At 42.5% G+C, this 27,451-nt stretch overlaps 56 non-coding genes across 56 annotated transcripts; all 56 read left to right on the top strand.

The window, feature by feature from the left end:
• Positions 1 to 459: 459 nt before the first annotated feature.
• On the top strand, positions 460 to 531 carry trnag-ucc. The gene has a single exon. It is a non-coding gene; the product is annotated as a tRNA-Gly (tRNA).
• A 387-nt stretch (positions 532 to 918) lies between these two features.
• trnag-ucc lies at positions 919 to 990 on the top strand. Its single transcript has one exon. It is a non-coding gene; the product is annotated as a tRNA-Gly (tRNA).
• Positions 991 to 1,153: 163 nt separating this feature from the next.
• trnag-ucc lies at positions 1,154 to 1,225 on the top strand. The gene has a single exon. It is a non-coding gene; the product is annotated as a tRNA-Gly (tRNA).
• A 443-nt stretch (positions 1,226 to 1,668) lies between these two features.
• On the top strand, positions 1,669 to 1,740 carry trnag-ucc. The gene has a single exon. It is a non-coding gene; the product is annotated as a tRNA-Gly (tRNA).
• Positions 1,741 to 2,631: 891 nt separating this feature from the next.
• On the top strand, positions 2,632 to 2,703 carry trnae-uuc. Its single transcript has one exon. It is a non-coding gene; the product is annotated as a tRNA-Glu (tRNA).
• A 163-nt stretch (positions 2,704 to 2,866) lies between these two features.
• On the top strand, positions 2,867 to 2,938 carry trnag-ucc. Its single transcript has one exon. It is a non-coding gene; the product is annotated as a tRNA-Gly (tRNA).
• A 163-nt stretch (positions 2,939 to 3,101) lies between these two features.
• On the top strand, positions 3,102 to 3,173 carry trnag-ucc. Its single transcript has one exon. It is a non-coding gene; the product is annotated as a tRNA-Gly (tRNA).
• A 678-nt stretch (positions 3,174 to 3,851) lies between these two features.
• trnag-ucc lies at positions 3,852 to 3,923 on the top strand. Its single transcript has one exon. It is a non-coding gene; the product is annotated as a tRNA-Gly (tRNA).
• Positions 3,924 to 4,750: 827 nt separating this feature from the next.
• Positions 4,751 to 4,822, top strand: trnag-ucc. Its single transcript has one exon. It is a non-coding gene; the product is annotated as a tRNA-Gly (tRNA).
• Positions 4,823 to 4,985: 163 nt separating this feature from the next.
• Positions 4,986 to 5,057, top strand: trnag-ucc. Its single transcript has one exon. It is a non-coding gene; the product is annotated as a tRNA-Gly (tRNA).
• A 163-nt stretch (positions 5,058 to 5,220) lies between these two features.
• trnag-ucc lies at positions 5,221 to 5,292 on the top strand. The gene has a single exon. It is a non-coding gene; the product is annotated as a tRNA-Gly (tRNA).
• Positions 5,293 to 5,455: 163 nt separating this feature from the next.
• On the top strand, positions 5,456 to 5,527 carry trnag-ucc. Its single transcript has one exon. It is a non-coding gene; the product is annotated as a tRNA-Gly (tRNA).
• Positions 5,528 to 5,690: 163 nt separating this feature from the next.
• trnag-ucc lies at positions 5,691 to 5,762 on the top strand. Its single transcript has one exon. It is a non-coding gene; the product is annotated as a tRNA-Gly (tRNA).
• Positions 5,763 to 6,138: 376 nt separating this feature from the next.
• trnag-ucc lies at positions 6,139 to 6,210 on the top strand. The gene has a single exon. It is a non-coding gene; the product is annotated as a tRNA-Gly (tRNA).
• A 240-nt stretch (positions 6,211 to 6,450) lies between these two features.
• trnag-ucc lies at positions 6,451 to 6,522 on the top strand. The gene has a single exon. It is a non-coding gene; the product is annotated as a tRNA-Gly (tRNA).
• Positions 6,523 to 6,685: 163 nt separating this feature from the next.
• trnag-ucc lies at positions 6,686 to 6,757 on the top strand. The gene has a single exon. It is a non-coding gene; the product is annotated as a tRNA-Gly (tRNA).
• A 1,639-nt stretch (positions 6,758 to 8,396) lies between these two features.
• trnag-ucc lies at positions 8,397 to 8,468 on the top strand. The gene has a single exon. It is a non-coding gene; the product is annotated as a tRNA-Gly (tRNA).
• A 163-nt stretch (positions 8,469 to 8,631) lies between these two features.
• On the top strand, positions 8,632 to 8,703 carry trnag-ucc. The gene has a single exon. It is a non-coding gene; the product is annotated as a tRNA-Gly (tRNA).
• A 155-nt stretch (positions 8,704 to 8,858) lies between these two features.
• trnar-ucu lies at positions 8,859 to 8,930 on the top strand. The gene has a single exon. It is a non-coding gene; the product is annotated as a tRNA-Arg (tRNA).
• Positions 8,931 to 9,328: 398 nt separating this feature from the next.
• trnag-ucc lies at positions 9,329 to 9,400 on the top strand. The gene has a single exon. It is a non-coding gene; the product is annotated as a tRNA-Gly (tRNA).
• Positions 9,401 to 9,563: 163 nt separating this feature from the next.
• Positions 9,564 to 9,635, top strand: trnag-ucc. Its single transcript has one exon. It is a non-coding gene; the product is annotated as a tRNA-Gly (tRNA).
• Positions 9,636 to 9,798: 163 nt separating this feature from the next.
• trnag-ucc lies at positions 9,799 to 9,870 on the top strand. The gene has a single exon. It is a non-coding gene; the product is annotated as a tRNA-Gly (tRNA).
• Positions 9,871 to 10,033: 163 nt separating this feature from the next.
• Positions 10,034 to 10,105, top strand: trnag-ucc. The gene has a single exon. It is a non-coding gene; the product is annotated as a tRNA-Gly (tRNA).
• A 155-nt stretch (positions 10,106 to 10,260) lies between these two features.
• trnar-ucu lies at positions 10,261 to 10,332 on the top strand. The gene has a single exon. It is a non-coding gene; the product is annotated as a tRNA-Arg (tRNA).
• A 399-nt stretch (positions 10,333 to 10,731) lies between these two features.
• trnag-ucc lies at positions 10,732 to 10,803 on the top strand. The gene has a single exon. It is a non-coding gene; the product is annotated as a tRNA-Gly (tRNA).
• Positions 10,804 to 10,966: 163 nt separating this feature from the next.
• trnag-ucc lies at positions 10,967 to 11,038 on the top strand. The gene has a single exon. It is a non-coding gene; the product is annotated as a tRNA-Gly (tRNA).
• A 1,062-nt stretch (positions 11,039 to 12,100) lies between these two features.
• Positions 12,101 to 12,172, top strand: trnag-ucc. The gene has a single exon. It is a non-coding gene; the product is annotated as a tRNA-Gly (tRNA).
• A 1,401-nt stretch (positions 12,173 to 13,573) lies between these two features.
• On the top strand, positions 13,574 to 13,645 carry trnag-ucc. Its single transcript has one exon. It is a non-coding gene; the product is annotated as a tRNA-Gly (tRNA).
• A 163-nt stretch (positions 13,646 to 13,808) lies between these two features.
• On the top strand, positions 13,809 to 13,880 carry trnag-ucc. Its single transcript has one exon. It is a non-coding gene; the product is annotated as a tRNA-Gly (tRNA).
• An 827-nt stretch (positions 13,881 to 14,707) lies between these two features.
• On the top strand, positions 14,708 to 14,779 carry trnag-ucc. Its single transcript has one exon. It is a non-coding gene; the product is annotated as a tRNA-Gly (tRNA).
• Positions 14,780 to 14,942: 163 nt separating this feature from the next.
• trnag-ucc lies at positions 14,943 to 15,014 on the top strand. Its single transcript has one exon. It is a non-coding gene; the product is annotated as a tRNA-Gly (tRNA).
• A 709-nt stretch (positions 15,015 to 15,723) lies between these two features.
• Positions 15,724 to 15,795, top strand: trnag-ucc. The gene has a single exon. It is a non-coding gene; the product is annotated as a tRNA-Gly (tRNA).
• Positions 15,796 to 16,237: 442 nt separating this feature from the next.
• Positions 16,238 to 16,309, top strand: trnag-ucc. The gene has a single exon. It is a non-coding gene; the product is annotated as a tRNA-Gly (tRNA).
• A 163-nt stretch (positions 16,310 to 16,472) lies between these two features.
• Positions 16,473 to 16,544, top strand: trnag-ucc. Its single transcript has one exon. It is a non-coding gene; the product is annotated as a tRNA-Gly (tRNA).
• Positions 16,545 to 16,707: 163 nt separating this feature from the next.
• trnag-ucc lies at positions 16,708 to 16,779 on the top strand. Its single transcript has one exon. It is a non-coding gene; the product is annotated as a tRNA-Gly (tRNA).
• Positions 16,780 to 17,682: 903 nt separating this feature from the next.
• Positions 17,683 to 17,754, top strand: trnag-ucc. The gene has a single exon. It is a non-coding gene; the product is annotated as a tRNA-Gly (tRNA).
• Positions 17,755 to 17,917: 163 nt separating this feature from the next.
• Positions 17,918 to 17,989, top strand: trnag-ucc. The gene has a single exon. It is a non-coding gene; the product is annotated as a tRNA-Gly (tRNA).
• Positions 17,990 to 18,453: 464 nt separating this feature from the next.
• On the top strand, positions 18,454 to 18,525 carry trnag-ucc. The gene has a single exon. It is a non-coding gene; the product is annotated as a tRNA-Gly (tRNA).
• A 476-nt stretch (positions 18,526 to 19,001) lies between these two features.
• On the top strand, positions 19,002 to 19,073 carry trnag-ucc. Its single transcript has one exon. It is a non-coding gene; the product is annotated as a tRNA-Gly (tRNA).
• Positions 19,074 to 19,236: 163 nt separating this feature from the next.
• Positions 19,237 to 19,308, top strand: trnag-ucc. The gene has a single exon. It is a non-coding gene; the product is annotated as a tRNA-Gly (tRNA).
• A 623-nt stretch (positions 19,309 to 19,931) lies between these two features.
• On the top strand, positions 19,932 to 20,003 carry trnag-ucc. Its single transcript has one exon. It is a non-coding gene; the product is annotated as a tRNA-Gly (tRNA).
• Positions 20,004 to 20,166: 163 nt separating this feature from the next.
• Positions 20,167 to 20,238, top strand: trnag-ucc. Its single transcript has one exon. It is a non-coding gene; the product is annotated as a tRNA-Gly (tRNA).
• Positions 20,239 to 20,701: 463 nt separating this feature from the next.
• On the top strand, positions 20,702 to 20,773 carry trnag-ucc. The gene has a single exon. It is a non-coding gene; the product is annotated as a tRNA-Gly (tRNA).
• A 476-nt stretch (positions 20,774 to 21,249) lies between these two features.
• Positions 21,250 to 21,321, top strand: trnag-ucc. Its single transcript has one exon. It is a non-coding gene; the product is annotated as a tRNA-Gly (tRNA).
• A 163-nt stretch (positions 21,322 to 21,484) lies between these two features.
• On the top strand, positions 21,485 to 21,556 carry trnag-ucc. Its single transcript has one exon. It is a non-coding gene; the product is annotated as a tRNA-Gly (tRNA).
• An 857-nt stretch (positions 21,557 to 22,413) lies between these two features.
• Positions 22,414 to 22,485, top strand: trnag-ucc. The gene has a single exon. It is a non-coding gene; the product is annotated as a tRNA-Gly (tRNA).
• A 163-nt stretch (positions 22,486 to 22,648) lies between these two features.
• On the top strand, positions 22,649 to 22,720 carry trnag-ucc. The gene has a single exon. It is a non-coding gene; the product is annotated as a tRNA-Gly (tRNA).
• A 477-nt stretch (positions 22,721 to 23,197) lies between these two features.
• Positions 23,198 to 23,269, top strand: trnag-ucc. Its single transcript has one exon. It is a non-coding gene; the product is annotated as a tRNA-Gly (tRNA).
• Positions 23,270 to 23,432: 163 nt separating this feature from the next.
• Positions 23,433 to 23,504, top strand: trnag-ucc. The gene has a single exon. It is a non-coding gene; the product is annotated as a tRNA-Gly (tRNA).
• Positions 23,505 to 24,361: 857 nt separating this feature from the next.
• On the top strand, positions 24,362 to 24,433 carry trnag-ucc. The gene has a single exon. It is a non-coding gene; the product is annotated as a tRNA-Gly (tRNA).
• Positions 24,434 to 24,596: 163 nt separating this feature from the next.
• On the top strand, positions 24,597 to 24,668 carry trnag-ucc. The gene has a single exon. It is a non-coding gene; the product is annotated as a tRNA-Gly (tRNA).
• A 163-nt stretch (positions 24,669 to 24,831) lies between these two features.
• Positions 24,832 to 24,903, top strand: trnag-ucc. Its single transcript has one exon. It is a non-coding gene; the product is annotated as a tRNA-Gly (tRNA).
• Positions 24,904 to 25,334: 431 nt separating this feature from the next.
• trnag-ucc lies at positions 25,335 to 25,406 on the top strand. Its single transcript has one exon. It is a non-coding gene; the product is annotated as a tRNA-Gly (tRNA).
• Positions 25,407 to 26,059: 653 nt separating this feature from the next.
• trnag-ucc lies at positions 26,060 to 26,131 on the top strand. The gene has a single exon. It is a non-coding gene; the product is annotated as a tRNA-Gly (tRNA).
• Positions 26,132 to 26,695: 564 nt separating this feature from the next.
• trnag-ucc lies at positions 26,696 to 26,767 on the top strand. Its single transcript has one exon. It is a non-coding gene; the product is annotated as a tRNA-Gly (tRNA).
• Positions 26,768 to 26,930: 163 nt separating this feature from the next.
• Positions 26,931 to 27,002, top strand: trnag-ucc. Its single transcript has one exon. It is a non-coding gene; the product is annotated as a tRNA-Gly (tRNA).
• Positions 27,003 to 27,451: the final 449 nt, after the last annotated feature.

Raw genomic sequence — 27,451 nt, 5'->3', positions numbered from 1 at the left:
ATTCCAAGCCATTGCAGTTGTTACTTCTATACTGATTATTGATTCATGAGAATCCAGTCTGATGAACCCGGCTGAAAACCCCTTAACCGAAGCAATGGTGGTATAGTGGTGACTTTTAGTCAATTTAGTATCAACAGTTGGAGAAATAGCCAACTATGCAATGAAAAGCCTTTTGTGTAGTGATGGTGGTATAGTGTTGAGCATAGCTGCCTTCCAAGCAGTTGACCTGAAGTTCGATTCCCAGCCATCGCAGTTGTTTCTTCTATACTGAACTTTGATGCATGAGAAGCCAGAATGATGGTTCACATTAGGGTCTTTGGCTAAAAATTGTAATAGGGAAGACCGTCAAAATCTTTTCCCCATCAATTCAGCAGTATGCTTTATTTTAAATGCAGGATTACTTTTGGCATAAACCTTTCGGAGAAATTGGCAACCATGCAATGAAAAAACATTTGTCTTGCGATGGTGGTATAGTGGTGAGCATAGCTGCCTTCCAAGCAGTTGACCTGGGTTCGATTCCCAGCCATCGCAGTTGTTACTTCTATACTTAACTTTGATGCATGAGAATCAAGTCTGATGAAACCTTTTAACCGAAGCAATGGTGGTATAGTGGAGACTTTTAGTCAATTTAGTATCAACGGTTGGAGAAATAGGCAACTATGCAATGAAAAGCCTTTTGTGTAGCGATGGTGGTATAATGGTGAGCATAGCTGCCTTCCAAGCAGTTGACCTGGGTTCGATTCCAAGCCATTGCAGTTGTTACTTCTATACTGATTATTGATTCATGAGAATCCAGTCTGATGAACCCGGCTGAAAACCCCTTAACCGAAGCAATGGTGGTATAGTGGTGACTTTTAGTCAATTTAGTATCAACGGTCGGAGAAATAGGCAACTATGTAATGAAAATATTTTTGTGTAGCGATGGTGGTATAGTGGTGAGCATAGCTGCCTTCCAAGCAGTTGACCTGGGTTCGATTCCCAGCCATCGCAGTTGTTACTTCTATACCTAACTTTGATGCATGAGAATCAAGTCTGATGAAACCGGCCAAAAATCTCTTAACCGAAGCAATGGTGGTATCGTGGTGACTTTTAGTAAATTTAGTATCAACGGTTGGAGAAATAGGCAACTATGCAATGTAAAGCCTTATGTGTAGCGATGGTGGTATAGTGGTGAGCATAGCTGCCTTCCAAGCAGTTGACCTGGGTTCGATTCCCAGCCATCGCAGTTGTTACTTCTATACTGTTTATTGATTCATGAGTATCCAGTCTGATGAACCCGGCTAAAAAACCCTTAACCGAAGCAATGGTGGTATAGTGGTGACTTTTAGTCAATTTAGTATCAACAGTTGGAGAAATAGCCAACTATGCAATGAAAAGCCTTTTGTGTAGTGATGGTGGTATAGTGTTGAGCATAGCTGCCTTCCAAGCAGTTGACCTGAAGTTCGATTCCCAGCCATCGCAGTTGTTTCTTCTATACTGAACTTTGATGCATGAGAAGCCAGAATGATGGTTCACATTAGGGTCTTTGGCTAAAAATTGTAATAGGGAAGACCGTCAAAATCTTTTCCCCATCAATTCAGCAGTATGCTTTATTTTAAATGCAGGATTACTTTTGGCATAAACCTTTCGGAGAAATTGGCAACCATGCAATGAAAAAACATTTGTCTTGCGATGGTGGTATAGTGGTGAGCATAGCTGCCTTCCAAGCAGTTGACCTGGGTTCGATTCCCAGCCATCGCAGTTGTTACTTCTATACTTAACTTTGATGCATGAGAATCAAGTCTGATGAAACCTTGTAACCGAAGCAATGGTGGTATAGTGGAGACTTTTAGTCAATTTAGTATCAACGGTCGGAGAAATAGGCAACTATGCAATGAAAAGCCTTTTGTGTAGCGATGGTGGTATAATGGTGAGCATAGCTGCCTTCCAAGCAGTTGACCTGGGTTCGATTCCAAGCCATTGCAGTTGTTACTTCTATACTGATTATTGATTCATGAGAATCCAGTCTGATGAACCCGGCTGAAAACCCCTTAACCGAAGCAATGGTGGTATAGTGGTGACTTTTAGTCAATTTAGTATCAACAGTTGGAGAAATAGCCAACTATGCAATGAAAAGCCTTTTGTGTAGTGATGGTGGTATAGTGTTGAGCATAGCTGCCTTCCAAGCAGTTGACCTGAAGTTCGATTCCCAGCCATCGCAGTTGTTTCTTCTATACTGAACTTTGATGCATGAGAAGCCAGAATGATGGTTCACATTAGGGTCTTTGGCTAAAAATTGTAATAGGGAAGACCGTCAAAATCTTTTCCCCATCAATTCAGCAGTATGCTTTATTTTAAATGCAGGATTACTTTTGGCATAAACCTTTCGGAGAAATTGGCAACCATGCAATGAAAAAACATTTGTCTTGCGATGGTGGTATAGTGGTGAGCATAGCTGCCTTCCAAGAAGTTGACCTGGGTTCGATTCCCAGCCATCGCAGTTGTTACTTCTATACTTAACTTTGATGCATGAGAATCAAGTCTGATGAAACCTTTTAACCGAAGCAATGGTGGTATAGTGGAGACTTTTAGTCAATTTAGTATCAACGGTTGGAGAAATAGGCAACTATGCAATGAAAAGCCTTTTGTGTAGCGATGGTGGTATAATGGTGAGCATAGCTGCCTTTCAAGCAGTTGACCTGGGTTCGATTCCAAGCCATTGCAGTTGTTACTTCTATACTGATTATTGATTCATGAGAATCCAGTCTGATGAACCCGGCTGAAAACCCCTTAACCGAAGCAATGGTGGTATAGTGGTGACTTTTAGTCAATTTAGTATCAACGGTCGGAGAAATAGGCAACTATGTAATGAAAATATTTTTGTGTAGTGATGGTGGTATAGTGGTGAGCATAGCTGCCTTCCAAGCAGTTGACCTGGGTTCGATTCCCAGCCATCGCAGTTGTTACTTCTATACCTAACTTTGATGCATGAGAATCAAGTCTGATGAAACCGGCCAAAAATCTCTTAACCGAAGCAATGGTGGTATCGTGGTGACTTTTAGTAAATTTAGTATCAACGGTTGGAGAAATAGGCAACTATGCAATGCAAAGCCTTATGTGTAGCGATGGTGGTATAGTGGTGAGCATAGCTGCCTTCCAAGCAGTTGACCTGGGTTCGATTCCCAGCCATCGCAGTTGTTACTTCTATACTGTTTATTGATTCATGAGTATCCAGTCTGATGAACCCGGCTAAAAAACCCTTAACCGAAGCAATGGTGGTATAGTGGTGACTTTTAGTCAATTTAGTATCAACAGTTGGAGAAATAGCCAACTATGCAATGAAAAGCCTTTTGTGTAGCGATGGTGGTATAGTGGTGAGCATAGCTGCCTTCCAAGCAGTTGACCTGAAGTTCGATTCCCAGCCATCGCAGTTGTTTCTTCTATACTGAACTTTGATGCATGAGAAGCCAGAATGATGGTTCACATTAGGGTCTTTGGCTAAAAATTGTAATAGGGAAGACCGTCAAAATCTTTTCCCCATCAATTCAGCAGTATGCTTTATTTTAAATGCAGGATTACTTTTGGCATAAACCTTTCGGAGAAATTGGCAACCATGCAATGAAAAAACATTTGTCTTGCGATGGTGGTATAGTGGTGAGCATAGCTGCCTTCCAAGCAATTGACCTGGGTTCAATTCCCAGCCATCGCAGTTGTTACTTCTATACTGATTATTGATTCATGAGAATCCAGTCTGATGAACCCAGCTAAACACCCCTTAACCGAAGCAATGGTGGTATAGTGGTGACTTTTAGTCAATTTAGTATCAACGGTCGGAGAAATTGGCAACTATGCAATGGAAAAGCTTTTGTCTTGCGATGGTGGTATAGTGGTGAGCATAGCTGCCTTCCAAGCAGTTGACCTGGGTTCGATTCCCAGCCATCGCAGTTGTTACTTCTATACTGATTATTGATTCATGAGAATCCAGTCTGATGAACCCAGCTAAAAACCCCTTAACCGAAGCAATGGTGGTATCGTGGTGACTTTTATTCCATTTAGTATCAACAGTAGGAGAAATAACCAACTATGCAATGAAAAGCCTTTTGTGTAGCGATGGTGGTATAGTGGTGAGCATAGCTGCCTTCCAAGCAGTTGACCTGAAGTTTGATTCCCAGCCATCGCAGTTGTTTATTCTATACTGAACTTTGATGCATGAGAAGCCAGAATGATGGTTCACATTAGGGTCTTTGGCTAAAAATTGTAATAGGGAAGACCGTCAAAATCTTTTCCCCATCAATTCAGCAGTATGCTTTATTTTAAATGCAGGATTACTTTTGGCATACACCTTTGGGAGAAATTGGCAACCATATAATGAAAAAGCGTTTGTCTTGCGATGGTGGTATAGTTGTGAGCATAGCTGCCTTCCAAGCAGTTGACCTGGGTTCGATTCCAACAATATGTGTGAGGCGTCTGATCGCAGCAGAGCCTCCTGAGTGATAATTGTCCCCAGGCTTTGTGGTAATCTCCGGAAGGTGTGCTCTGGGATTGCACGGGGATTGGAGAGCGTCGGGCCCGGCGTGCTCCAATCAGCGTCTTCGGAGGAGGACCAGGAGATGAAAGCCAACGACATTGGGGCAACCACACAGCTCATTTACATATTACACACAGCTGCAAACAATCTCAGACAGGTTAACGAGCAGACAGAAACAGCAGCCGTAACAAGTATCAACAGTTGGAGAAATAGCCAACTATGCAATGAAAAGCCTTTTGTGTAGCGATGGTGGAATAGTGGTGAGCATAGCTGCCTTCCAAGCAGTTGACCTGGGTTCGATTCCCAGCCATCGCAGTTGTTACTTCTATACTGATTATTGATTCATGAGAATCCAGTCTGATGAACCCAGCTAAAAACCCCTTAACCGAAGCAATGGTGGTATAGTGGTGACTTTTAGTCAATTTAGTATCAACGGTCGGAGAAATTGGCAACTATGCAATGTAAAAGCTTTTGTCTTGCGATGGTGGTATAGTGGTGAGCATAGCTGCCTTCCAAGCAGTTGACCTGGGTTCGATTCCCAGCCATCGCAGTTGTTACTTCTATACTTAACTTTGATGCATGAGAATCAAGTCTGATGAAACCGGCCAAAAACCTCTTAACCGAAGCAATGGTGGTATCGTGGTGACTTTTAGTAAATTTAGTATCAACGGTTGGAGAAATAGGCAACTATGCAATGCAAAGCCTTATGTGTAGCAATGGTGGTATAGTGGTGAGCATAGCTGCCTTCCAAGCAGTTGACCTGGGTTCGATTCCCAGCCATCGCAGTTGTTACTTCTATACTATTTATTGATTCATGAGTATCCAGTCTGATGAACCCGGCTAAAAACCCCTTAACCGAAGCAATGGTGGTATAGTGGTGACTTTTAGTCAATTTAGTATCAACGGTCCGAGAAATTGGCAACTATGCAATGGAAAAGCTTTTGTCTTGCGATGGTAGTATAGTGGTGAGCATAGCTGCCTTCCAAGCAGTTGACCTGGGTTCGATTCCCAGTCATCGCAGTTGTTACTTCTATAATTAACTTTGATGCATGAGAATCAAGTCTGATGAAACCGGCCAAAAACCTCTTAACCGAAGCAATGGTGGAATAGTGGTGACTTTTAGTAAATTTAGTATCAACAGTAGGATAAATAGCCAACTATGCAATGAAAAGCCTTTTGTGTAGCGATGGTGGTATAGTGGTGAGCATAGCTGCCTTCCAAGCACTTGACCTGGGTTCGATTCCCAGCCATCGCAGTTGTTACTTCTCTACTGATTATTGATTCATGAGAATCCAGTCTGATGAACCCGGCTAAAAACCCCTTAACCGAAGCAGTGGTGACTTTTAGTCAATTTAGTATCAACGGTCGGAGAAATAGGCAACTATGCAATGAAAAGATTTTTGTGTAGTGATGGTGGTATAGTGGTGAGCATAGCTGCCTTCCAAGCAGTGGACCTGGGTTCGATTCCCAGCCATCGCAGTTGTTACTTCTCTACTGATTATTGATTCATAAGAATCCAGTCTGATGAACCCGGCTAAAAACCCCTCAACCGAAGCAGTGGTGACTTTTAGTCAATTTAGTATCAACGGTCGGAGAAATAGGCAACTATGCAATGAAAAGATTTTTGTGTAGGGATGGTGGTATAGTGGTGAGCATAGCTGCCTTCCAAGCAGTTGACCTGGGTTCGATTCCCAGCCATCGCAGTAGTTACTTCTATACTCAACTTTGATGCATCAGAAGCCATTCTGATATTCCACACTAGGGTCTTAGAAGCCAGTGTGATGGTCCTTACTAGGGTTTTTGGCTAAAATAGGGAATAGGGAAGAACTTAAAAAAAAGATTCCCACCAATTCAGCAGTCTGCATAATTTTAAATGCAGGATTACTTTTGGCATAAACCTTTCTGAGAAATTGGCCCCTATGCAATGGAAAAGCTTTTGTCTTGCGATGGTGGTATAGTGGTGAGCATAGCTGCCTTCCAAGCAGTTGACCTGGGTTCGATTCCCAGCCATCGCAGTTGTTACTTCTATACTTAACTTTGATGCATGAGAATCAAGTCTGATGAAACCGGCCAAAAATCTCTTAACCGAAGCAATGGTGGTATCGTGGTGACTTTTAGTAAATTTAGTATCAACAGTTGGAGAAATAGCCGACTATGCAATGAATAGCCTTTCGTGTAGCAATGGTGGTATAGTGGTGAGCATAGCTGCCTTCCAAGCAGTTGACCTGGGTTCGATTCCCAGCCATCGCAGTTGTTACTTCTATACTGATTATTGATTCATGAGAATCCAGTCTGATGAACCCGGCTAAAAAAACTTTAACCGAAGCAATAGTGGTGACTTTTAGTCAATTTAGTATCAACGGTCGGAGAAATAGGCAACTATGCAATGAAAAGATTCTTGTGTAGTGATGGTGGTATAGTGCTGAGCATAGCTGCCTTCTAAGCAGTTGACCTGGGTTTGATTCCCAGCCATCGCAGTTGTTACTTCTATACTGATTATTGATTCATGAGTATCCAGTCTGATGAAACCGGCCAAAAACCTCTTAACCGAAGCAATGGTGGTATAGTGGTGACTTTTAGTAAATTTAGTATCAACAGTAGGAGAAATAGCCAACTATGCAATGAAAATCCTTTTGTGTAGCGATGGTGGTCTAGTTGTGAGCATAGCTGCCTTCCAAGAAGTTGACCTGGGTTCGATTCCCAGCCATCGCACTTGTTACTTCTATACTGACTATTGATTCATGAGAATCCAGTCTGATGAACCCGGCTAAAAAAACCTTAACCGAAGCAATGGTGGTATAGTGGTGACTTTTAGTCAATTTAGTATCAACGGTCGGAGAAATAGGCACCTATGCAATGCAAAGCCTTATGTGTAGCGATGGTGGTATAGTGGTGACTTTTAGTCAATTTAGTATCAACGGTCGGAGAAATTGGCACCTATGAAATGGAAAAGCTTTTGTCTTGCGATGGTGGTATAGTGGTGAGCATAGCTGCCTTCCAAGCAGTTGACCTGGGTTCCATTCCCAGCCATCGCAGTTGTTACTTCTATACTTAACTTTGATGCATGAGAATCAAGTCTGATGAAACCTTGTAACCGAAGCAATGGTGGTATGGTGGTGACTTTTAGTCAATTTAGTATCAACGGTCCGAGAAATTGGCAACTATGCAATGGAAAAGCTGTTGTCTTGTGATGGTGGTATAGTTGTGAGCATAGCTGCCTTCCAAGCAGTTGACCTGGGTTCGATTCCCAGCCATCGCAGTTGTTACTTCTATACTGATTATTGATTCATGAGTATCCAGTCTGATGAAACCGGCCAAAAACCTCTTAACCGAAGCAATGGTGGTACAGTGGTGACTTTTAGTAAATTTAGTATCAACAGTAGGATAAATAGCCAACTATGCAATGAAAAGCCTTTTGTGTAGCGATGGTGGTATAGTCGTGAGCATAGCTGCCTTCCAAGCAGTTGACCTAGGTTCGATTCCCAGCCATCGCAGTTGTTACTTCTATACTGATTATTGATTCATGAGAATCCAGTCTGATGAACCCGGCTAAAAACCACTTAACCGAAGCGGTGGTATTGTGGTGACTTTTAGTCAATTTAGTATCAACGGTCGGAGAAATAGGCAACTATGCAATGAAAAGATTTTTGTGTAGCGATAGTGGTATAGTGATGAGCATAGCTGCCTTCCAAGCAGTTGACCTGGGTTCGATTCCCAGCCATCGCAGTTGTTACTTCTATACTATTTATTGATTCATGAGAATCCAGTCTGATGAACCCAGCTAAAAAACCCTTAACCGAAGCAATGGTGGTATAGTGGTAACTTTTAGTCAATTTAGTATCAACGGTCGGAGAAATTGGCAACTATGCAATGGAAAAGCTTTTGTCTTGTGATGGTGGTATAGTGGTGAGCATAGCTGCCTTCCAAGCAGTTGACCTGGGTTCGATTCCCAGCCATCGCAGTTGTTACTTCTATACTTAACTTTGATGCATGAGAATCAAGTCTGATGAAACCGGCCAAAAATCTCTTAACCGAAGCAATGGTGGTATCGTGGTGACTTTTAGTAAATTTAGTATCAACAGTTGGAGAAATAGCCGACTATGCAATGAATAGCCTTTCGTGTAGCAATGGTGGTATAGTGGTGAGCATAGCTGCCTTCCAAGCAGTTGACCTGGGTTCGATTCCCAGCCATCGCAGTTGTTACTTCTATACTGATTATTGATTCATGAGAATCCAGTCTGATGAACCCGGCTAAAAAACCTTTAACCGAAGCAATAGTGGTGACTTTTAGTCAATTTAGTATCAACGGTCGGAGAAATAGGCAACTATGCAATGAAAAGATTCTTGTGTAGTGATGGTGGTATAGTGCTGAGCATAGCTGCCTTCTAAGCAGTTGACCTGGGTTCGATTCCCAGCCATCGCAGTTGTTACTTCTATACTGATTATTGATTCATGAGTATCCAGTCTGATGAAACCGGCCAAAAACCTCTTAACCGAAGCAATGGTGGTATTGTGGTGACTTTTAGTAAATTTAGTATCAACAGTAGGAGAAATAGCCAACTATTCAATGAAAAGCCTTTTGTGTAGCGATGGTGGTCTAGTGGTGAGCATAGCTGCCTTCCAAGCAGTTGACCTAGGTTAGATTCCCAGCCATCGCAGTTGTTACTTCTATACTGATTATTGATTCATGAGAATCCAGTCTGATGAACCCAGCTAAAAACCCCTTAACCGAAGCAATGGTGGTATAGTGGTGACTTTTAGTCAATTTAGTATCAACGGTCGGAGAAATTGGCAACTATGCAATGGAAAAGCTTTTGTCTTGCGATGGTGGTATAGTGGTGAGCATAGCTGCCTTCCAAGCAGTTGACCTGGGTTCGATTCCCAGCCATCGCAGTTGTTACTTCTATACTTAACTTTGATGCATGAGAATCAAGTCTGATGAAACCGGCCAAAAACCTCTTAACCGAAGCAATGGTGGAATAGTGGTGACTTTTAGTAAATGTAGTATCAACCCTTGGAGAAATAGGCAACTATGCAATGAAAAGCCTTTTGTGTAGCGATGGTGGTATAGTGGTGAGCATAGCTGCCTTCCAAGCAGTTGACCTGGGTTCGATTCCCAGCCATCGCAGTTGTTACTTCTATACTGTTTATTGATTCATGAGTATCCAGTCTGATGAACCCGGCTAAAAACCCCTTAACCGAAGCAATGGTGGTATAGTGGTGACTTTTAGTCAATTTAGTATCAACGGTCGGAGAAATTGGCAACTATGCAATGGAAAAGCTTTTGTCTTGTGATGGTGGTATAGTGGTGAGCATAGCTGCCTTCCAAGCAGTTGACCTGGGTTCGATTCCCAGCCATCGCAGTTGTTACTTCTATACTTAACTTTGATGCATGAGAATCAAGTCTGATGAAACCGGCCAAAAATCTCTTAACCGAAGCAATGGTGGTATCGTGGTGACTTTTAGTAAATTTAGTATCAACAGTTGGAGAAATAGCCGACTATGCAATGAATAGCCTTTCGTGTAGCAATGGTGGTATAGTGGTGAGCATAGCTGCCTTCCAAGCAGTTGACCTGGGTTCGATTCCCAGCCATCGCAGTTGTTACTTCTATACTGATTATTGATTCATGAGAATCCAGTCTGATGAACCCGGCTAAAAAACCTTTAACCGAAGCAATAGTGGTGACTTTTAGTCAATTTAGTATCAACGGTCGGAGAAATAGGCAACTATGCAATGAAAAGATTCTTGTGTAGTGATGGTGGTATAGTGCTGAGCATAGCTGCCTTCTAAGCAGTTGACCTGGGTTCGATTCCCAGCCATCGCAGTTGTTACTTCTATACTGATTATTGATTCATGAGTATCCAGTCTGATGAAACCGGCCAAAAACCTCTTAACCGAAGCAATGGTGGTATTGTGGTGACTTTTAGTAAATTTAGTATCAACAGTAGGAGAAATAGCCAACTATTCAATGAAAAGCCTTTTGTGTAGCGATGGTGGTCTAGTGGTGAGCATAGCTGCCTTCCAAGCAGTTGACCTAGGTTAGATTCCCAGCCATCGCAAGTTGTTACTTCTATACTGATTATTGATTCATGAGAATCCAGTCTGATGAACCCAGCTAAAAACCCCTTAACCGAAGCAATGGTGGTATAGTGGTGACTTTTAGTCAATTTAGTATCAACGGTCGGAGAAATTGGCAACTATGCAATGGAAAAGCTTTTGTCTTGCGATGGTGGTATAGTGGTGAGCATAGCTGCCTTCCAAGCAGTTGACCTGGGTTCGATTCCCAGCCATCGCAGTTGTTACTTCTATACTTAACTTTGATGCATGAGAATCAAGTCTGATGAAACCGGCCAAAAACCTCTTAACCGAAGCAATGGTGGAATAGTGGTGACTTTTAGTAAATGTAGTATCAACCCTTGGAGAAATAGGCAACTATGCAATGAAAAGCCTTTTGTGTAGCGATGGTGGTATAGTGGTGAGCATAGCTGCCTTCCAAGCAGTTGACCTGGGTTCGATTCCCAGCCATCGCAGTTGTTACTTCTATACTGTTTATTGATTCATGAGTATCCAGTCTGATGAACCCGGCTAAAAACCCCTTAACCGAAGCAATGGTGGTATAGTGGTGACTTTTAGTCAATTTAGTATCAACGGTCCGAGAAATTGGCAACTATGCAATGGAAAAGCTTTTGTCTTACAATGGTGGTATAGTGGTGAGCATAGCTGCCTTCCAAGCAGTTGACCTGGGTTCGATTCCCAGCCATCGCAGTTGTTACTTCTATACTTAACTTTGATGCATGAGAATCAAGTCTGATGAAACAGGCCAAAAACCTCTTAACCGAAGCAATGGTGGTATCGTGGTGACTTTTATTCAATTTAGTATCAACAGTTGGAGAAATAGCCAACTATGCAATGAAAAGCCTTTTGTGTAGCGATGGTGGTATAGTGGTGAGCATAGCTGCCTTCCAAGCAGTTGACCTGAAGTTCGATTCCCAGCCATCGCAGTTGTTTCTTCTATACTGAACTTTGATGCATGAGAAGCCAGAATGATGGTTCACATTAGGGTCTTTGGCTAAAAATTGTAATAGGGAAGACCGTCAAAATCTTTTCCCCATCAATTCAGCAGTATGCTTTATTTTAAATGCAGGATTACTTTTGGCATACACCTTTGGGAGAAATTGGCAACCATATAATGAAAAAGCGTTTGTCTTGCGATGGTGGTATAGTGGTGAGCATAGCTGCCTTCCAAGCAGTTGACCTGGGTTCGATTCCAACAATATGTGTGAGGCGTCTGATCGCAGCAGAGCCTCCTGAGTGATAATTGTCCCCAGGCTTTGTGGTAATCTCCGGAAGGTGTGCTCTGGGATTGCACGGGGATTGGAGAGCGTCGGGCCCGGCGTGCTCCAATCAGCGTCTTCGGAGGAGGACCAGGAGATGAAAGCCAACGACATTGGGGCAACCACACAGCTCATTTACATATTACACACAGCTGCAAACAATCTCAGACAGGTTAACGAGCAGACAGAAACAGCAGCCGTAACAAGTATCAACAGTTGGAGAAATAGCCAACTATGCAATGAAAAGCCTTTTGTGTAGCGATGGTGGTATAGTGGTGAGCATAGCTGCCTTCCAAGCAGTTGACCTGGGTTCGATTCCCAGCCATCGCAGTTGTTACTTCTCTACTGATTATTGATTCATGAGAATCCAGTCTGATGAACCCAGCTAAAAACCCTTTAACCGAAGCAATGGTGGTATAGTGGTGACTTTTAGTCAATTTAGTATCAACGGTAGGAGAAATTGGCAACTATGCAATGGAAAAGCTTTTGTCTTGCGATGGTGGTATAGTGGTGAGCATAGCTGCCTTCCAAGCAGTTGACCTGGGTTCGATTCCAACAATATGTGTGAGGCGTCTGATCGCAGCAGAGACTCCTGAGTGATAATTGTCCCCAGGCTTTGTGGTAATCTCCGGAAGGTGTGCTCTGGGATTGCACGGGGATTGGAGAGCGTCGGGCCCGGCGTGCTCCAATCAGCGTCTTCGGAGGAGGACCAGGAGATGAAAGCCAACGACATTGGGGCAACCACACAGCTCATTTACATATTACACACAGCTGCAAACAATCTCAGACAGGTTAACGAGCAGACAGAAACAGCAGCCGTAACAAGTATCAACAGTTGGAGAAATAGCCAACTATGCAATGAAAAGCCTTTTGTGTAGCGATGGTGGTATAGTGGTGAGCATAGCTGCCTTCCAAGCAGTTGACCTGGGTTTGATTCCCAGCCATCGCAGTTGTTACTTCTATACTGATTATTGATTCATGAGAATCCAGTCTGATGAACCCAGCTAAAAACCCCTTAACCGAAGCAATGGTGGTATAGTGGTGACTTTTAGTCAATTTAGTATCAACGGTAGGAGAAATTGGCAACTATGCAATGGAAAAGCTTTTGTCTTGCGATGGTGGTATAGTGGTGAGCATAGCTGCCTTCCAAGCAGTTGACCTGGGTTCGATTCCAACAATATGTGTGAGGCGTCTGATCGCAGCAGAGACTCCTGAGTGATAATTGTCCCCAGGCTTTGTGGTAATCTCCGGAAGGTGTGCTCTGGGATTGCACGGGGATTGGAGAGCGTCGGGCCCGGCGTGCTCCAATCAGCGTCTTCGGAGGAGGACCAGGAGATGAAAGCCAACGACATTGGGGCAACCACACAGCTCATTTACATATTACACACAGCTGCAAACAATCTCAGACAGGTTAACGAGCAGACAGAAACAGCAGCCGTAACAAGTATCAACAGTTGGAGAAATAGCCAACTATGCAATGAAAAGCCTTTTGTGTAGCGATGGTGGTATAGTGGTGAGCATAGCTGCCTTCCAAGCAGTTGACCTGGGTTAGATTCCCAGCCATCGCAGTTGTTACTTCTATACTGATTATTGATTCATGAGAATCCAGTCTGATGAACCCAGCTAAAAACCCCTTAACCGAAGCAATGGTGGTATAGTGGTGACTTTTAGTCAATTTAGTATCAACGGTCGGAGAAATTGTCAACTATGCAATGGAAAAGCTTTTGTCTTGCGATGGTGGTATAGTGGTGAGCATAGCTGCCTTCCAAGCAGTTGACCTGGGTTCGATTCCCAGCCATCGCAGTTGTTACTTCTATACTTAACTTTGATGCATGAGAATCAAGTCTGATGAAACCGGCCAAAAACCTCTTAACCGAAGCAATGGTGGAATAGTGGTGACTTTTAGTAAATGTAGTATCAACCCTTGGAGAAATAGGCAACTATGCAATGAAAAGCCTTTTGTGTAGCGATGGTGGTATAGTGGTGAGCATAGCTGCCTTCCAAGCAGTTGGCCTGGGTTCGATTCCCAGCCATCGCAGTTGTTACTTCTATACTGATTATTGATTCATGAGAATCCAGTCTGATGAACCCAGCTAAAAACCCCTTAACCGAAGCAATGGTGGTATCGTGGTGACTTTTAGTCAATTTAGTATCAACAGTTGGAGAAATAGCCAACTATGCAATGAAAAGCCTTTTGTGTAGCGATGGTGGTATAGTGGTGAGCATAGCTGCCTTCCAAGCAGTTGACCTGAAGTTCGATTCCCAGCCATCGCAGTTGTTTCATCTATACTGAACTTTGATGCATCAGAAGCCAGAATGATGGTTCACATTAGGGTCTTTGGCTAAAAATTGTAATAGGGAAGACCGTCAAAATCTTTTCCCCATCAATTCAGCAGTATGCTTTATTTTAAATGCAGGATTACTTTTGGCATACACCTTTGGGAGAAATTGGCAACCATATAATGAAAAAGCGTTTGTCTTGCGATGGTGGTATAGTGGTGAGCATAGCTGCCTTCCAAGCAGTTGACCTGGGTTCGATTCCAACAATATGTGTGAGGCGTCTGATTGCAGCAGAGCCTCCTGAGTGATAATTGTCCCCAGGCTTTGTGGTAATCTCCGGAAGGTGTGCTCTGGGATTGCACGGGGATTGGAGAGCGTCGGGCCCGGCGTGCTCCAATCAGCGTCTTCGGAGGAGGACCAGGAGATGAAAGCCAACGACATTGGGGCAACCACACAGCTCATTTACATATTACACACAGCTGCAAACAATCTCAGACAGGTTAACGAGCAGACAGAAACAGCAGCCGTAACAAGTATCAACAGTTGGAGAAATAGCCAACTATGCAATGAAAAGCCTTTTGTGTAGCAATGGTGGTATAGTGGTGAGCATAGCTGCCTTCCAAGCAGTTGACCTGGGTTCGATTCCCAGCCATCGCAGTTGTTACTTCTCTACTGATTATTGATTCATGAGAATCCAGTCTGATGAACCCAGCTAAAAACCCCTTAACCGAAGCAATGGTGGTATAGTGGTGACTTTTAGTCAATTTAGTATCAACGGTCGGAGAAATTGGCAACTATGCAATGGAAAAGCTTTTGTCTTGCGATGGTGGTATAGTGGTGAGCATAGCTGCCTTCCGAGCAGTTGACCTGGGTTCGATTCCCAGCCGTCGCAGTTGTTACTTCTATACTGATTATTGATTCATGAGAATCCAGTCTGATGAAACCGGCCAAAAACCTCTTAACCGAAGCAATGGTGGAATAGTGGTGACTTTTAGTAAATTTAGTATCAACATTTGGAGAAATAGCCAACTATGCAATGAATAGCCTTTTGTGTAGCGATGGTGGTATAGTGGTCAGCATAGCTGCCTTCCAAGCAGTTGACTTGGGTTCGCTTCCAAGCCATTGCAGTTGTTACTTCTATACTGATTATTGATTCATGAGAATCCAGTCTGATGAAACCGGCCAAAAACCTCTTAACCGAAGCAATGGTGGTATAGTTGTGACTTTTAGTCAATTTAGTATCAACAGTTGGAGAAATAGTCAACTATGCAATGAAAAGCCTTATGTGTAGCAATGGTGGTATAGTGGTGAGCATAGCTACCTTCCAAGCAGTTGACCTGAAGTTCGATTCCCAGCCATCGCAGTTGTTTCTTCTATACTGAACTTTGATGCATGAGAAGCCATTCTGATATTCCACACTAGCGTCTTAGAAGCCAGTGTGATGGTCCTTACTTGGGTCTTTGGCTAAAATAGGGAATAGGGAAGAACTTAAAAAAAAGATTCCCACCAATTCAGCAGTCTGCATAATTTTAAATGCAGGATTACTTTTGGCATAAACCTTTCTGAGAAATTTGCAACTATGCAATGGAAAAGATTGTGTAGCGATGGTGGTATAGTGGTGAGCATAGCTGCCTTCCAAGCAGTTGACCTGGGTTCGATTCCCAGCCATCGCAGTTGTTACTTCTATACTTAACTTTGATGCATGAGAAGCAAGAATGATGGTTCACATTAGGGTCTTTGGCTAAAAATTGTAATAGGGAAGACCGTCAAAGTCTTTTCCCCACCAATTCAGCAGTATGCTTCATTTTAAATGCAGGATTACTTTTGGCATAAACCTTTCGGAGAAATTGGCAACCATGCAATGAAAAAACATTTGTCTTGCGATGGTGGTATAGTGGTGAGCATAGCTGCCTTCCAAGCAGTTGACCTGGGTTAGATTCCCAGCCATCGCAGTTGTTACTTCTATACTGATTATTGATTCATGAGAATCCAGTCTGATGAACCCAGCTAAAAACCCCTTAACCGAAGCAATGGTGGTATAGTGGTTACTTTTAGTCAATTTAGTATAAACGGTCGGAGAAATTGGCAACTATGCAATGGATAAGCTTTTGTCTTGCGATGGTGGTATAGTGGTGAGCATAGCTGCCTTCCAAGCAGTTGACCTGGGTTCGATTCCCAGCCATCGCAGTTGTTACTTCGATACTTAACTTTGATGCAAGAGAATCAAGTCTGATGAAACCGGCCAAAAACCTCTTAACCGAAGCAATGGTGGAATAGTGGTGACTTTTAGTAAATTTAGTATCAACCGTTGGAGAAATAGGCAACTATGCAATGAAAAGCCTTTTGTGTAGTGATGGTGGTATAGTGGTGAGCATAGCTGCCTTCCAAGCAGTTGACCTGGGTTCGATTCCCAGCCATCGCAGTTGTTACTTCTATACTGATTATTGATTCGTGAGAATCCAGTCTGATGAACCCAGCTAAAAAACCCTTAACCGAAGCAATGGTGGTATAGTGGTGACTTTTAGTCAATTTAGTATCAACGGTCGGAGAAATTGGCAACTATGCAATGGAAAAGCTTTTGTCTTGCGATGGTGGTATAGTGGTGAGCATAGCTGCCTTCCAAGCAGTTAACCTGGGTTCGATTCCCAGCCATCGCAGTTGTTACTTCTATACTTAACTTTGATGCATGAGAATCAAGTCTGATGAAACAGGCCAAAAACCTCTTAACCGAAGCAATGGTGGTATCGTGGTGACTTTTAGTCAATTTAGTATCAACAGTTGGAGAAATAGCCAACTATGCAATGAAAAGCCGTTTGTGTAGCGATGGTGGTATAGTGGTGAGCATAGCTGCCTTCCAAGCAGTTGACCTGAAGTTCGATTCCCAGCCATCGCAGTTGTTTCTTCTATACTGAACTTTGATGAATGAGAAGCCAGAATGATGGTTCACATTAGGGTCTTTGGCTAAAAATTGTAATAGGGAAGACCGTCAAAATCTTTTCCCCATCAATTCAGCAGTATGCTTTATTTTAAATGCAGGATTACTTTTGGCATACACCTTTGGGAGAAATTGGCAACCATATAATGAAAAAGCGTTTGTCTTGCGATGGTGGTATAGTTGTGAGCATAGCTGCCTTCCAAGCAGTTGACCTGGGTTCGATTCCCAGCCATCGCAGTTGTTACTTCTATACTTAACTTTGATGCATGAGAATCAAGTCTGATGAAACCGGCCAACAACCTCTTAACCGAAGCAATGGTGGTATCGTGGTGACTTTTAGTAAATTTAGTATCAACAGTTGCAGAAATAGGCAACTATGCAATGCAAAGCCTTATGTGTAGCGATGGTGGTATAGTGGTGAGCATAGCTGCCTTCCAAGCAGTTGATCTGGGTTAGATGCCCAGCCATCGCAGTTGTTACTTCTATACTTAACTTTGATGCATGAGAATCAAGTCTGATGAAACCTTGTAACCGAAGCAATGGTGGTATAGTGGTGACTTTTAGTCAAATTAGTATCAACAGTTGGAGAAATAGCAACAATATGCAATGAAAAGACTTTCGTGTAGCGATGGTGGTATAGTGGTGAGCATAGCTGCCTTCCAAGCAGTTGACCTGGGTTCTATTCCCAGCCATCGCAGTTGTTACTTCTATACTGATTATTGATTCATGAGAATCCAGTCTGATGAACCCGGCTAAAAACCCCTTAACCGAAGCAATGGTGGTATTGTGGAGACTTTTAGTCAATTTAGTATCAACGGTCGGAGAAATAGGCAACTATGCAATGAAAAGCCTTTTGTGTAGCGATGGTGGTATAGTGGTGAGCATAGCTGCCTTCCAAGCAGTTGACCTGGGTTCGATTCCCAGCCATCGCAGTTGTTACTTCTATGCTGATTATTGATTCATGAGAATCCAGTCTGATGAAACCCTGTAACCGAAGCAATGGTGGTAAAGTGGTGACTTTTAGTAAATGTAGTATCAACAGTTGGAGAAATATCCAACTATGCAATGAAAAGCATTTTGTCTCACGATGGTGGTATAGTTGTGAGCATAGCTGTCTTCCAAGCAGTTGACCTGGGTTCGTTTCCCAGCCATCGCAGTAGTTACTTCTATACTTAACTTTGATGCATGAGAAGCCATTCTGATATTCCACACTAGGGTCTTAGAAGCCAGTGTGATGGTCCTTACTAGGGTCTTTGGCTAAAATAGGGAATAGGGAAGAACTTAAAAAAAAGATTCCTACCAATTCAACAGTCTGCATAATTTTAAATGCAGGATTACTTTTGGCATAAACCTTTCTGAGAAATTGGCACCTATGCAATGGAAAACCTTTTGTCTTGCGATGGTGGTATAGTGGTGAGCATAGCTGCCTTCCAAGCAGTTGACCTGGGTTCAATTCCCAGCCATTGCAGTTGTTACTTCTATACTAATTATTGATTCATGAGAATCCAGTCTGATGAAACCGGCCAAAAACCTCTTAACCGAAGCAATGGTGGTATAGTGGTGACTTTTAGTAAATTTAGTATCAACAGTTGGAGAAATAGCCAACTATGCAATGAAAAGCCTTTTGTGTAGCGATGGTGGTATAGTGGTGAGCATAGCTGCCTTCCAAGCAGTTGACCTGGGTTCGTTTCCCAGCCATCGCAGTTGTTACTTCTATACTTAACTTTGATGCATGAGAAGCTATTCTGATATTCCACACTAGGGTCTTAGAAGCCAGTGTGATGGTCCTTACTAGGGTCTTTGGCTAAAATAGGGGAATAGGGAAGAACTTAAAAAAAAGATTCCCACCAATTCAGCAGTCTGCATAATTTTAAATGCAGGATTACTTTTGGCATAAACCTTTCTGAGAAATTGGCACCTATGCAATGGAAAAGCTTTTGTCTTGCGATGGTGGTATAGTGGTGAGCATAGCTGTCTTCCAAGCAGTTGACCTGGGTTCGATTCCCAGCCATCGCAGTTGTTACTTCTATACTTAACTTTGATGCATGAGAATCAAGTCTGATGAAACCGGCCAACAACCTCTTAACCAAAGCAATGGTGGTATAGTGGTGACTTTTAGTCAAATTAGTATCAACAGTTGAAGAAATAGCCGACTATGCAATGAAAAGACTTTCGTGTAGCGATGGTGGTATAGTGGTGAGCATAGCTGCCTTCCAAGCAGTTGACCTGGGTTCTATTCCCAGCCATCGCAGTTGTTACTTCTATACTGATTATTGATTCATGAGAATCCAGTCTGATGAAACCGGCCGAAAACCTCTTAACCGAAGCAATGGTGGTATAGTGGTGACTTTTAGTAAATTTAGTATCAACAGTTGGAGAAATAGCCAACTATGCAATGAAAAGCCTTTTGTGTAGCGATGGTGGTATAGTGGTGAGCATAGCTGCCTTCCAAGCAGTTGACCTGGGTTCGTTTCCCAGCCATCGCAGTTGTTACTTCTATACTTAACTTTGATGCATGAGAATCAAGTCTGATGAAACCGGCCAACAACCTCTTAACCGAAGCAATGGTGGTATCGTGGTGACTTTTAGTAAATTTAGTATCAACAGTTGCAGAAATAGGCAACTATGCAATGCAAAGCCTTATGTGTAGCGATGGTGGTATAGTGGTGAGCATAGCTGCCTTCCAAGCAGTTGATCTGGGTTAGATGCCCAGCCATCGCAGTTGTTACTTCTATACTTAACTTTGATGCATGAGAATCAAGTCTGATGAAACCTTGTAACCGAAGCAATGGTGGTATAGTGGTGACTTTTAGTCAAATTAGTATCAACAGTTGGAGAAATAGCAACAATATGCAATGAAAAGACTTTCGTGTAGCGATGGTGGTATAGTGGTGAGCATAGCTGCCTTCCAAGCAGTTGACCTGGGTTCTATTCCCAGCCATCGCAGTTGTTACTTCTATACTGATTATTGATTCATGAGAATCCAGTCTGATGAACCCGGCTAAAAACCCCTTAACCGAAGCAATGGTGGTATTGTGGAGACTTTTAGTCAATTTAGTATCAACGGTCGGAGAAATAGGCAACTATGCAATGAAAAGCCTTTTGTGTAGCGATGGTGGTATAGTGGTGAGCATAGCTGCCTTCCAAGCAGTTGACCTGGGTTCGATTCCCAGCCATCGCAGTTGTTACTTCTATGCTGATTATTGATTCATGAGAATCCAGTCTGATGAAACCCTGTAACCGAAGCAATGGTGGTAAAGTGGTGACTTTTAGTAAATGTAGTATCAACAGTTGGAGAAATATCCAACTATGCAATGAAAAGCATTTTGTCTCACGATGGTGGTATAGTTGTGAGCATAGCTGTCTTCCAAGCAGTTGACCTGGGTTCGTTTCCCAGCCATCGCAGTAGTTACTTCTATACTTAACTTTGATGCATGAGAAGCCATTCTGATATTCCACACTAGGGTCTTAGAAGCCAGTGTGATGGTCCTTACTAGGGTCTTTGGCTAAAATAGGGAATAGGGAAGAACTTAAAAAAAGATTCCTACCAATTCAACAGTCTGCATAATTTTAAATGCAGGATTACTTTTGGCATAAACCTTTCTGAGAAATTGGCACCTATGCAATGGAAAACCTTTTGTCTTGCGATGGTGGTATAGTGGTGAGCATAGCTGCCTTCCAAGCAGTTGACCTGGGTTCAATTCCCAGCCATTGCAGTTGTTACTTCTATACTAATTATTGATTCATGAGAATCCAGTCTGATGAAACCGGCCAAAAACCTCTTAACCGAAGCAATGGTGGTATAGTGGTGACTTTTAGTAAATTTAGTATCAACAGTTGGAGAAATAGCCAACTATGCAATGAAAAGCCTTTTGTGTAGCGATGGTGGTATAGTGGTGAGCATAGCTGCCTTCCAAGCAGTTGACCTGGGTTCGTTTCCCAGCCATCGCAGTTGTTACTTCTATGCTTAACTTTGATGCATGAGAAGCTATTCTGATATTCCACACTAGGGTCTTAGAAGCCAGTGTGATGGTCCTTACTAGGGTCTTTGGCTAAAATAGGGGAATAGGGAAGAACTTAAAAAAAAGATTCCCACCAATTCAGCAGTCTGCATAATTGTAAATGCAGGATTACTTTTGGCATAAACCTTTCTGAGAAATTGGCACCTATGCAATGGAAAAGCTTTTGTCTTGCGATGGTGGTATAGTGGTGAGCATAGCTGTCTTCCAAGCAGTTGACCTGGGTTCGATTCCCAGCCATCGCAGTTGTTACTTCTATACTTAACTTTGATGCATGAGAATCAAGTCTGATGAAACCGGCCAACAACCTCTTAACCAAAGCAATGGTGGTATAGTGGTGACTTTTAGTCAAATTAGTATCAACAGTTGAAGAAATAGCCGACTATGCAATGAAAAGACTTTCGTGTAGCGATGGTGGTATAGTGGTGAGCATAGCTGCCTTCCAAGCAGTTGACCTGGGTTCTATTCCCAGCCATCGCAGTTGTTACTTCTATACTGATTATTGATTCATGAGAATCCAGTCTGATGAAACCGGCCGAAAACCTCTTAACCGAAGCAATGGTGGTATAGTGGTGACTTTTAGTAAATTTAGTATCAACAGTTGGAGAAATAGCCAACTATGCAATGAAAAGCCTTTTGTGTAGCGATGGTGGTATAGTGGTGAGCATAGCTGCCTTCCAAGCAGTTGACCTGGGTTCGTTTCCCAGCCATCGCAGTTGTTACTTCTATACTTAACTTTGATGCATGAGAATCAAGTCTGATGAAACCGGCCAACAACCTCATAACCGAAGCAATGGTGGTACAGTGGTGACTTTTAGTAAATTTAGTATCAACAGTAGGAGAAATAGCCAACTATGCAATGAAAAGCCTTTTGTGTAGCGATGGTGGTATAGTGGTAAGCATAGCTGCCTTCCAAGCAGTTGACCTGGGTTCGTTTCCCAGCCATCGCAGTTGTTACTTCTATACTTAACTTTGATGCATGAGAATCAAGTCTGATGAAACCGGCCAACAACCTCTTAACCGAAGCAATGGTGGTATAGTGGTGACTTTTAGTAAATTTAGTATCAACGGTTGCAGAAATAGGCAACTATGCAATGCAAAGCCTTATGTGTAGCGATGGTGGTATAGTGGTGAGCATAGCTGCCTTCCAAGCAGTTGACCTGGGTTAGATTCCCAGCCATCGCAGTTGTTACTTCTATACTTAACTTTGATGCATGAGAATCAAGTCTGATGAAACCTTGTAACCGAAGCAATGGTGGTATAGTGGTGACTTTTAGTCAAATTAGTATCAACAGTTGAAGAAATAGCCGACTATGCAATGAAAAGACTTTGGTGTAGCGATGGTGGTATAGTGGTGAGCATAGCTGCCTTCCAAGCAGTTGACCTGGGTTCTATTCCCAGCCATCGCAGTTGTTACTTCTATACTGATTATTGATTCAAGAGGATCCAGTCTGATGAACCCGGCTAAAAACCCCTTAACCGAAGCAATGGTGGTATTGTGGAGACTTTTAGTCAATTTAGTATCAACGGTCGGAGAAATAGGCAACTATGCAATGAAAAGAATTTCGTGTAGCGATGGTGGTATAGTGGTGAGCATAGCTGCCTTCCAAGCAGTTGACCTGTGTTCGATTCCCAGCCATCGCAGTTGTTACTTCTATACTGATTATTGATTCATGAGAATCCAGTCTGATGAAACCTGCCAAAAACCTCTTAACCGAAGCAATGGTGGTATAGTGGTGACTTTTAGTAAATTTAGTATCAACAGTTGGAGAAATAGCCAACTATGCAATGAAAAGCCTTTTGTGTAGCGATGGTGGTATAGTGGTGAGCATAGCTGCCTTCCAAGCAGTTGACCTGGGTTCGTTTCCCAGCCATCGCAGTTGTTACTTCTATGCTTAACTTTGATGCATGAGAAGCTATTCTGATATTCCACACTAGGGTCTTAGAAGCCAGTGTGATGGTCCTTACTAGGGTCTTTGGCTAAAATAGGGGAATAGGGAAGAACTTAAAAAAAAAGATTCCCACCAATTCAGCAGTCTGCATAATTGTAAATGCAGGATTACTTTTGGCATAAACCTTTCTGAGAAATTGGCACCTATGCAATGGAAAAGCTTTTGTCTTGCGATGGTGGTATAGTGGTGAGCATAGCTGTCTTCCAAGCAGTTGACCTGGGTTCGATTCCCAGCCATCGCAGTTGTTACTTCTATACTTAACTTTGATGCATGAGAATCAAGTCTGATGAAACCGGCCAACAACCTCTTAACCAAAGCAATGGTGGTATAGTGGTGACTTTTAGTCAAATTAGTATCAACAGTTGAAGAAATAGCCGACTATGCAATGAAAAGACTTTCGTGTAGCGATGGTGGTATAGTGGTGAGCATAGCTGCCTTCCAAGCAGTTGACCTGGGTTCTATTCCCAGCCATCGCAGTTGTTACTTCTATACTGATTATTGATTCATGAGAATCCAGTCTGATGAAACCGGCCGAAAACCTCTTAACCGAAGCAATGGTGGTATAGTGGTGACTTTTAGTAAATTTAGTATCAACAGTTGGAGAAATAGCCAACTATGCAATGAAAAGCCTTTTGTGTAGCGATGGTGGTATAGTGGTGAGCATAGCTGCCTTCCAAGCAGTTGACCTGCGTTCGTTTCCCAGCCATCGCAGTTGTTACTTCTATACTTAACTTTGATGCATGAGAATCAAGTCTGATGAAACCGGCCAACAACCTCATAATCGAAGCAATGGTGGTACAGTGGTGACTTTTAGTAAATTTAGTATCAACAGTAGGAGAAATAGCCAACTATGCAATGAAAAGCCTTTTGTGTAGCGATGGTGGTATAGTGGTAAGCATAGCTGCCTTCCAAGCAGTTGACCTGGGTTCGTTTCCCAGCCATCGCAGTTGTTACTTCTATACTTAACTTTGATGCATGAGAATCAAGTCTGATGAAACCGGCCAACAACCTCTTAACCGAAGCAATGGTGGTATAGTGGTGACTTTTAGTAAATTTAGTATCAACGGTTGCAGAAATAGGCAACTATGCAATGCAAAGCCTTATGTGTAGCGATGGTGGTATAGTGGTGAGCATAGCTGCCTTCCAAGCAGTTGACCTGGGTTAGATTCCCAGCCATCGCAGTTGTTACTTCTATACTTAACTTTGATGCATGAGAATCAAGTCTGATGAAACCTTGTAACCGAAGCAATGGTGGTATAGTGGTGACTTTTAGTCAAATTAGTATCAACAGTTGAAGAAATAGCCGACTATGCAATGAAAAGACTTTGGTGTAGCGATGGTGGTATAGTGGTGAGCATAGCTGCCTTCCAAGCAGTTGACCTGGGTTCTATTCCCAGCCATCGCAGTTGTTACTTCTATACTGATTATTGATTCAAGAGGATCCAGTCTGATGAACCCGGCTAAAAACCCCTTAACCGAAGCAATGGTGGTATTGTGGAGACTTTTAGTCAATTTAGTATCAACGGTCGGAGAAATAGGCAACTATGCAATGAAAAGAATTTCGTGTAGCGATGGTGGTATAGTGGTGAGCATAGCTGCCTTCCAAGCAGTTGACCTGTGTTCGATTCCCAGCCATCGCAGTTGTTACTTCTATACTGATTATTGATTCATGAGAATCCAGTCTGATGAAACCTGCCAAAAACCTCTTAACCGAAGCAATGGTGGTATAGTGGTGACTTTTAGTAAATTTAATATCAACAGTTGGAGAAATAGCCAACTATGCAATGAAAAGCCTTTTGTGTAGCGATGGTGGTATAGTGGTGAGCATAGCTGCCTTCCAAGCAGTTGACCTGGGTTCGATTCCCAGCCATCGCAGTTGTTACTTCTATACTTAACTTTGATGCATGAGAATCAAGTCTGATGAAACCTTGTAACCGAAACAATGGTGGTATCGTGGTGACTTTTAGTCAATTTAGTATCAACAGTTGGAGAAATAGCCGACTATGCAATGAAAAGCCTTTGGTGTAGCGATGGTGGTATAGTGGTGAGCATAGCTGCCTTCCAAGCAGTTGACCTGGGTTTGATTCCCAGCCATCACAGTTGTTTCTTCTTTATTGAACTTTGATGCATGAGAAGCCAGAATGATGGTTCACATTAGGGTCTTTGGCTAAAAATTGTAATAGGGAAGACCGTCAAAGTCTTTTCCCCACCAATTCAGCAGTATGCTTCATTTTAAATGCAGGATTACTTTTGGTATAAACCTTTCGGAGAAATTGGCAACCATGCAATGAAAAAACGTTTGTCTTGCGATGGTGGTATAGTGGTGAGCATAGCTGCCTTCCAAGCAGTTGACCTGGGTTCGATTCCCAGCCATCGCAGTTGTTACTTCTATAATTAACTTTGATGCATGAGAATCAAGTCTGATGAAACCTTGTAACCGAAGCAATGGTGGTATAGTGGTGACTTTTAGTCAATTTAGTATCAACGGTCGGAGAAATAGGCAACTATGCAATGAAAAGCCTTTTGTGTAGCGATGGTGGTATAGTGGTGAGCATAGATGCCTTCCAAGCAGTTGACCTGGGTTAGATTCCCAGCCATCGCAGTTGTTACTTCTATATTTAACTTTGATGCATGAGAATCAAGTCTGATGAAACCTTAACCGAAGCAATGGTGGTACAGTGGTGACTTTTAGTCAATTTAGTATCAACAGTTGAAGAAATAGCCAACTATGCAATGAAAATCCTATTGTGTAGTGATGGTGGTATAGTGGTGAGCATAGCTGCCTTCCAAGCAGTTGACCTGGGTTTGATTCCCAGCCATCGCAGTTCTTTCTTCTATACTGAACTTTGATGCATGAGAAGCCAGAATGATTGTTCACATTAGGGTCTTTGGCTAAAAATTGTAATACGGAAGACCGTCAAAATCTTTTCCCCATCAATTCAGCAGTATGCTTTATTTTAAATGCAGGATTGCTTTTGGCATACACCTTTCGGAGAAATTGGCAACCATGCAATGAAAAAGCGTTTGTCTTGCGATGGTGGTATAGTGGTGAGCATAGCTGCCTTCCAAGCAGTTGACCTGGGTTCGATTCCCAGCCATCGCAGTTGTTAATTCTATACTTAACTTTGATGCATGAGAATCAAGTCTGATGAAACCTTGTAACCGAAGCAATGTTGGTATAGTGGTGAGCATAGCTGCCTTCCAAGCAGTTGACCTGCGTTCGATTCCCAGCCATCTCAGTTGTTTCTTCTCCACTGAACTTTGATGCATGAGAAGCCAGTCTGATGGTCCACATTAGGGTCTTTGGCTAAAATAGGGAATAGGGAAGACCAGCCAATACACATTCCCACCAATTCAGCAGTATGGATCATTTTAAATGCATGTTTACTTTTGGCATAAACCTTTCGGAGAAATTGGTAACCATGCAATGAAAAAGATTTTGTCTTGCGATGGTGGTATAGTTGTGAGCATAGCTGCCTTCCAAGCAGTTGACCTGGGTTCGATTCCCAGCCATCGCAGTTGTTACTTCTATACTGATTATTGATTCATGAGAAACCGGCCAAAAACCTCTTAACCGAAGCAATGGTAGTATAGTGGTGACTTTTAGTACATTTAGTATCAACAGTTGGAGAAATATCCAACTATGCAATGAAAAGCCTTTTGTGTAGCGATGGTGGTATAGTGGTGAGCATAGCTGCCTTCCAAGCAGTTTACCTGGGTTCGATTCCCAGCCATCGCAGTTGTTACTTCTATACTGATTATTGATTCATGAGAATCCAGTCTGATGAACCCGGCTAAAAACTCCTTAACCGAAGCAATTGTGGTAAAGTGCTGACTTTTAGTCAATTTAGTATCAACGGTCGTAGAAATAGGCAACTATGCAATGAAAATATTTTTGTGTAGCGATGGTGGTATAGTGGTGAGCATAGCTGCCTTCCAAGCAGTTGACCTGGGTTCGATTCCCAGCCATCGCAGTTGTTACTTCTATACTTAACTTTGATGCATGAGAAACCATTCTGATATTCCACACTAGGGTCTTAGAAGCCAGTGTGATGGTCCTTACTAGGGTCTTTGGCTAAAATAGGGAATAGGGAAGAACTTAAAAAAACAATTCCCACCAATTCAGCAGTTCAAGGTTCAAGGTTCTTTATTGTCAATCTGACATAGCTACAGAGTAATTATGCAGTTGAAAATCTTATGTCACAGGCTTCTCCAACAATGCAACATAATAACATAACATAATAACAATACAGTCTGCATAGTTTTAAATGCAGGATTACTTTTGGCATAAACCTTTCTGAGAAATTGGCAACTATGCAATGGAAAAGCTTTTGTCTTGCGATGGTGGTATATTGGTGAGCATAGCTGCCTTCCAAGCAGTTGACCTGTGTTAGATTTCCAGCCATCGCAGTTGTTTCTTCTA

This window comes from Trematomus bernacchii, unplaced genomic scaffold (genome assembly GCF_902827165.1).
Source record: "Trematomus bernacchii unplaced genomic scaffold, fTreBer1.1, whole genome shotgun sequence".
Taxonomy (NCBI): Eukaryota; Metazoa; Chordata; class Actinopteri; order Perciformes; family Nototheniidae; genus Trematomus; species Trematomus bernacchii.
Note: the sequence above shows the minus strand (reverse complement) of the source record. Positions and strands in the feature narration are given on the sequence as shown.